Source organism: Hyperolius riggenbachi, chromosome 6 (assembly GCF_040937935.1).
Source record: "Hyperolius riggenbachi isolate aHypRig1 chromosome 6, aHypRig1.pri, whole genome shotgun sequence".
NCBI classification, from domain to species: Eukaryota; Metazoa; Chordata; class Amphibia; order Anura; family Hyperoliidae; genus Hyperolius; species Hyperolius riggenbachi.
In genome coordinates this window covers 357,941,815-357,949,283 of record NC_090651.1, presented here as the reverse complement: position 1 = coordinate 357,949,283, position 7,469 = coordinate 357,941,815, and positions in this window count along the sequence as shown.

Genomic DNA, 7,469 nt, shown 5'->3' with positions numbered 1-7,469 from the left:
CATAAACAGGCCTCGCGGGCCACAAATGGCCCGCGGGCCGTAGGTTGGGCACACCTGGCTTAAAGTGAACTTCCAGACAAAAAAATCTACTCAGCAGCACTGAAAAGGCCTGGTGTTTCACAGCATCAAAACCTTTTCTTACAAATGCCTCATTTTTAGCTGCACAGAAGAAAACTGCCCGGTCATTTTTCCCCTGCTGCTGTACAAAGCATGATGGGATTTCTGATGTTGTTGTTCTCCTTCTGCTGTTTTGGTGCAAAGATGTTTTTTTTTTTAAATGTTGAATTTGAGATTTGAAGCCTACTGCGTGCAGCCGGGAGGGGTGATCAGGACACAGGACAGCCTACTGCGTGCAGCCGGGAGGCGTGATCAGGACACAGGACAGCCTACTGCGTGCAGCCGGGGAGGGGTGATCAGGACACAGGACAGCCTACTGCGTGCAGCCGGGAGGCGTGATCAGGACACAGGACAGCCTACTGCGTGCAGCCGGGGAGGGGTGATCAGGACACAGGACAGCCTACTGCGTGCAGCCGGGAGGCGTGATCAGGACACAGGACAGCCTACTGCGTGCAGCCGGGAGGGGTGATCAGGACACAGGACAGCCTACTGCGTGCAGCCGGGAGGCGTGATCAGGACACAGGACAGCCTACTGCGTGCAGCCGGGGAGGGGTGATCAGGACACAGGACAGCCTACTGCGTGCAGCCGGGGAGGGGTGATCAGGACACAGGACAGTTGGAACTGTGTCTCATGCTCCCTGTCACCTCCTTTCAACCAAAAAGATGGCTGCCCTCATGAAATCACAAACCTTTGCCTGTTCTTTTAAAACAGGGTGGGTAAGAAATATTACCTATTTTAAATATAATAACTAATGTAACTTAATGACAGTATGTTGTTTAGGCTGAAGTTCCTCTTTAAAGAGCACCTGGGCTTTTATGCAATTCACTTTTTCTCCTAAGTTTTCTCCTAGGTGATAATTTTTAACCTCCTCTAAAATAACGTTTTAGCATTTTACAGTAGAAAAAGTACTCTTAACCTCCTGAGCGATAATCCCGAGCTGAGCTCGGGGTATGTCGCGCAGGAGGATTTCTCAGGCCCCGCTGGGCCGATTTGCATAATTTTTTTTTTGTTACACGCAGCTAGCACTTTGCTAGCTGCGTGTAACTTCCGATCGCCGCCGCTCGCCGCCGATCCGCCGCTACCCGCCGTTCCGCGCAGCCCCCCCCCTCCCCAACCCCTTGCGCAGCCTGGCCAATCAGTGCCAGGCAGCGCTGAGGGGTGGATCGGAACTCCCTATGACGTCACGACGTCCATGACGTCGGTGACGTCATCCCGCCCCGTCGCCATGGCGACCAGGGAAGCCCAGCAGGAAATCCCGTTCTGAACGGGATTTCCTGCTTACTCTGATCGCCGAAGGCGATCGGAGTGGGTGGGGGGATGCCGCTGCGCTGCGGCTATCATGTAGCGAGCCCTGGGTTCGCTACATGATTTAAAAAATAAAAAAAATTAAAAAATAGTGCTGCGCCACCTCTTGGGCGATATAATTGTATCGCCCAGAGGGTTAAATCCATTTTGTGCAGTTTGCTTTCTGGGGGTGTGAAAATATGAACTTGAAGAAAACGAAGGAGAAAAAGTGAATTACATACGGGCCCTGGACTCAGAACTTCCTCTGTGCTCTAAAAGATAAGCAACAGCATAATAACATTTAGGCTGCTTTCACATTGGGAAATTACAGGCACACGTTAGAGCAGCCAGTAACGCAGCCCAACTCACAGCAATGACAAATCAATGGGCTGTTCACAGTGCCCACGTTGCGTTACATTGTAACGCTGCATGTTCTGGGAAAGTGCAGCATGCTGTGCTATACTGGCTTTAGCTGCGTTAGACTGCTTGCACATGCTCAGTGACTGGCCACATGGCTAATTAATATTCACTGCACTGTGGTGATGTAACCTGGACTCAGTGTTGTCCGGATCATGAATGAATCGTTCATTTGACCCGGATCTTTTTTGTGAGTCGAATCATCCGGATCATCACAATGAACAATTTGGTTCACAGTGGATGTCAGTCTGGAAGAAACAGGAACATACAGAATGTACAGTGCAGGGAAAGTCCTGTCCTGCTAATCATTTCACCCCCAGTCTGCTTCCCTAGGAAAATGATTCGGTGAAAAGATCCGGATCTTTTCAATGATCCGATTCGAATGATCCGAATCCTTGAAAACATCCGGACTTCACCCATCACTATCCTGGAGCGGCTGTTCTATCAGTATAGATAGAAGGAAAACAGCGGCTCAATCTAACGTCCAACTTCAACACCATGATGCGTTGCGTTAGGGGCACGTTATGCGATCTTAAAGAGAATCTGTATTGTTAAAATCGCACAAAAGTAAACATACCAGTGCGTTAGGGGACATCTCCTATTACCCTCTGTCACAATTTTGCAGCTCCCCGCCGCATTAAGAGTGGTTAAAAACAGTTTTAAAAAGTTTGTTTATAAACAAACAAAATGGCCACCAAAACAGGAAGTAGGTTGATGTACAGTATGTCCACACATAGAAAATACATCCATACACAAGCAGGCTGAATACACCCTTCCTTTTGTATCTCAAGAGATCATTGTGTGTTTCTTTCCCCCTTCTGCTCTCATGCACTGAAGTTTCAGGCTGCTCTTTTCTTCTTGCAAACAGCTTTGCCCTTGTCTGTAATCCTCAGTATGTGAAAGCCCAGCCAGCTCAGAGGACGATTTATCCAGCTTGTAAAAGATAAGAGAGAAGAGAGAAGCTGCTCTAATCTAAATAATACACAGGCAGTGTGCATAGAGGGGCTTGGAAGGGGGAAGCAGAAGCAGAACCACAACACTGAAGAACTTGGCAGCCTTCCAGACACAGGCCGACAAGTCTGACAAGGGAAAGATACATTGATTTATTACAGAGACTGTTATAGTAGAAAATGCTGCAGTAAGCTAGAACACATTAGAATAGCTTTTGGAACTTGTAGGATGATAAAAAAACAGGATGCAATTTTTGTTACGGAGTCTCTTTAACATCCCCTAAAACGCAACGTCTTGGTGTGAAAGAGGCCTTAAAGAAAAAGTTATTTGTTACATCGCATACAAATCCTGCAGTATATCTGCAGTGTCTACTCCAGCTAATGGGCAGCCAGCTGACAGATAAAATTACAATTGTGATTAGTCACAGATGAGGGGGAATTAGATAGTCTAAACTCTCTAAATACATACAGTGTGCATTTTCCTTCTGTCCTGTGCAAGAGTTCAGGTCCACTTAAAGGACAACTGAAGTGAGAGGGATATGGAGGCTGACATATTTGTTTGCTTTTAGACAACACCAGTTGCCTGGCTATCCTGCTGATCCTGTGCCTCTAATACTTTCAGCCATTGGGGAAAGGGGACCTTAAGGGACAACTGTAGGACGCTCTCTGCTTTGTGAAGAGGAGCGAGGACGCGCGCGGTGGCTGGCGACGCTAAAGTTGCCGAATATGGAAGCGAGCCGAGGCGGGGGAGCGGAGGTTTGGTATGACCGGACGTGTACACTGGACAACTGCAGGGGGCCGGTAGAAGCCCCAGGTAGAGCGGCATCTTCTGCGCGAGGCCGTACTTATCCGGAGCTTCCTCCAGCCCCCGGCAGCCAATATGGCCCTCGCCACAGCTCGGTTCCCAGCCGGTGTACCGGGGTCCCCTACGATGCAGACGCCGACTAGCATCTACTGCGCATGTCCTTTTAAGGGGGGATTAGACAGGCTAAACTCTCTAAATACATACAGAGTGGATTTCTCGGTTTCCCTTCTGTCCTGTGCAAGATTTTAGGTCCACTTGAAGGTAACCCACACACCATAATTACCTTAAAGTGCTGATCTGCAGCACCATTACCTCGAATGGACCCTCTAATTTGCTTTAGGCCACCAGATGCAAATTGCAACCTTGTCGCAGCTGCAAATCAGAGGTTCATCCCTTGCAAGCTGTAAAAATTAATCAGCCACAATTGTTTCCCAGCCGTCCTAAAGTGCAGGAACTGCAGATGGCAATAGGGATGCAAGGAATCGGTTTTAAAGTGACTATCCGCTGCAAAATTAACAGTTGTTTTTTTCTCCCCAAATGCCCTATTCAGCTGATCACTGATGAGCACTTAAAGGACACCCGAAGCGAAAATAAACTAATAAAATAAACGATTGTATATATCTTCCTTCTCCTAAAAATGACTTAAGATATTCCATAGTTTTGTTATGTTTAAATCTACTTTTTAAGTTTTGACTTATTGTTTTTGCTCAATGACACATACATTGAAGTATGCCAGAGCTAAAATCTGAACCATTGACCCTTTTTATCTCTTTCCTGCTCTCAGAAGCCATTTTCTGCTAGGAAAGTGTTTTATAGTTGGAATTTCTTATCAGTGAGTGTTACACTGTAGTCACTTCCTGTCTGAGTCAGCCACTTACATACCTGATATTTAACTCTTTCAGGCAGAGAAAGAAAAAAAAAAGGACCACAGCATAGTTATTAGTGTGCTAGGCCAGTGTTTCTCAACATTTTATTGGTATGTACCCCTTTTAAAATCATATACTCACGAAGTACCCCCTAGCATAGTAAACATTATCACAAGTACCCCTTGACAAATATATATTTAATTGTAGTACATTATAATTGGTTTTAATCTAGCCTTCCTTCCACAATGTATGTGGGACACATTCCTTAAAGAGACTCTGTACTGTAAAAAAAAAAACCCTCTGGGGGATACCTACCTCGGGAAGGGGAAGCCTCAGGGTCCCAATGAGGATTTCCCGAACTTTGTACGATCAGGTTCGGCTATTTCTGCCTTAACCCGAATGAAGAGCAGCAAGTGCGCCTGCGCAGGATCGCGGTAGGTAAATTCATTAGTACCCACAGGCTTCCCCCTCCCGAGGTAAGTATCCCCCAGAGGGTTTTTTCTCCATTACAGGTTTTCTTTAACTAGGGTAGCATAGTTTATCTAGCTATGTGTGTGGCCTGCAGCTTTGAGATTGTATAAAGACATTTCATCTGTTATTTACTCACATGTCCCATCTCGTTCCATTCGAGAAAATATACAATATTGCCCTCAGAATCGCTCAAATACGGTCGATTCTTTGAAGTAATATCGAATATCATTTCTCAATCGAAATTAACTACCTGCGGACCACCGCAGTATAAATCTACGGCGGGCAGGGGGCGCTGCGGTTCTGACCGGAGGTAAACTCTACGTCCCATTCACCGCGCACCCCCGCCCGTTCCCGTCGCCGCTCTGTCCCCGCCGCAATGTGCTGCCCTGCCGGCTCTATAACGGCAGAGCGCTGTGAGCCGGGCAGGAGCCGTTTTCATTGGCTTACATTGAGTGACAGGGTCAGGAGCCAATGAAAGCGTCATAGCGACGGCAGAGAGAGCAGCCTGCGGCAGGGACAGAGCGACGTGACTGGCGGGAGCGGTGGATTTTAGCGGCGATTCGTTGGGAAGCGGCGGTTTACTGGACCAGCACCCTCTGGTCCTTAAAGAGAATCTGTATTGTTAAAATCGCACAAAAGTAAACATACCAGTGCGTTAGGGGACATCTCCTATTACCCTCTGTCACAATTTCGCCGCTTCTCGCCGCAATAAAAGTGGTTAATACAGTATTAAAAAGTTTGTTTATAAACAAACAAAATGGCCACCAAAACAGGAAGTAGGTTGATGTACAGTATGTCCACACATAGAAAATACATCCATACACAAGCAGGCTGTATACACCCTTCCTTTTGAATCTCAAGAGATCATTTGTGTGTTTCTTTCCCCCTGCAGTTCTCATGCACTGAAGTTTCAGGCTGCTCGTTTCTTCCTGCAAACAGCTTTGCCCTTGTCTGTAATTCCTTAGTATGTGAAAGCCCAGCCAGCTCAGAGGACGATTTATCCAGCTTGTAAAAGATAAGAGAGAAGAGAGAAGCTGCCCTAATCTAAATAACACACAGGCAGTGTGCATAGAGGGGCCTGGAAGGGGGAGTTCATAGCAGAACCACAACACTGAAGAACTTGGCAGCCTTCCAGACACAGGCCGACAAGTCTGACAGGGGAAACATACATTGATTTATTACAGAGACTGTGATAGCAGAAAGTGCTGCAGTAAACCAGAACACATTAGAATAGCTTTTGGAACTTGTAGGATGATAAAAAACAGGATGCAATTTTTGTTACGGAGTCTCTTTAAGGGGGCAGAGGGTGCTGGTCCCGAAGTGGTTAAAATCGACCCTAAAATTGTATAGTGTATTCCCAGCATTAAAGACAAGTATATTGTTATCTGTAAAAATGGCTTTTGATTACTTCACTGCAGCTTTTATTCTGTGCAATCTTTTGTCCATCAGGAAGGAACAGTGGCACAGGATGTGGCTGCAGCTGCACTGGGGCCCCTAGACCAGAGGGTCCCTCCTTCAGCTGCTCTATTAGTTCTTGTGTATGTGCTTTGCTGTTTATGATCACCTATATATGTGCAGTGAATAGTGGTAATCATAAAAAAACTGTTTCCCTCCCTCGATTTACACCTGTCTGGCAGTGACTGGCACTGCAGCTGTCCTCTGAAGCTTTGGTGCACACTGTAAGGGCTCGTTTCTACTATGGGGAATTCTGTACAATTTTGCGCACACAAATACAGAGTGGGCTGCATCCAAAATCACATGCGGGAGAAAAAACCTAAAGCACTGCTTCAGAACTTCATCTGAATTCCCATAGCCATGTAGCCGTAGCTAGAGAGATTTGGAGGCATTATTGCGCAGCTCAAGTGCCTTACTGATGCCCATATCGCCTTAGCTATGCCAGTGGAAAATAATAAATCTTGCTTTGTGTAACAGCAAAGCAACAGATTACATTAGACACTCCACTTTTACAGGTGGCCGCTTCTAAACGTTTTGCCATATATTGCGATGATGTGCTAGCCGCCCCCCTACACACACACACAGACACACACGCACAGACACACACACACACACACACACACACAGACACACACACACACACACACAGACACACACACACACACACACACACATACCTACACACACACACACACATACCTACACACACACACATACCTACACACACACACACATACCTACACACACACACATACCTACACACACACACACAGACACACACACACAGACACACACACACACACACGACACATTGGGCTGCGCATTGCAGCCACTGGCACTATGCTTACCTCCCTCTGCTTCCCCCAAGCCAGCATCTCCTCCCTGCTGGCCCGCAGCATCCTGGGTCTTATCTCTTGGACGCCGGGTATGTGCTGCACTGGCGCCACATCACCAAGGCCGGTTCTAGACTTTTTGCCGCTTGAGGCACACTTGTGAGGAATGCTGCCGTCCCCCCTCTCCCCAATAGGTAGCCCAGCTGGAGGGGGTAGCAGCCAGGAAGGGGGAGCAGTGGGCACAGCGGTGGGGGGGGGGGGTCAGACCCC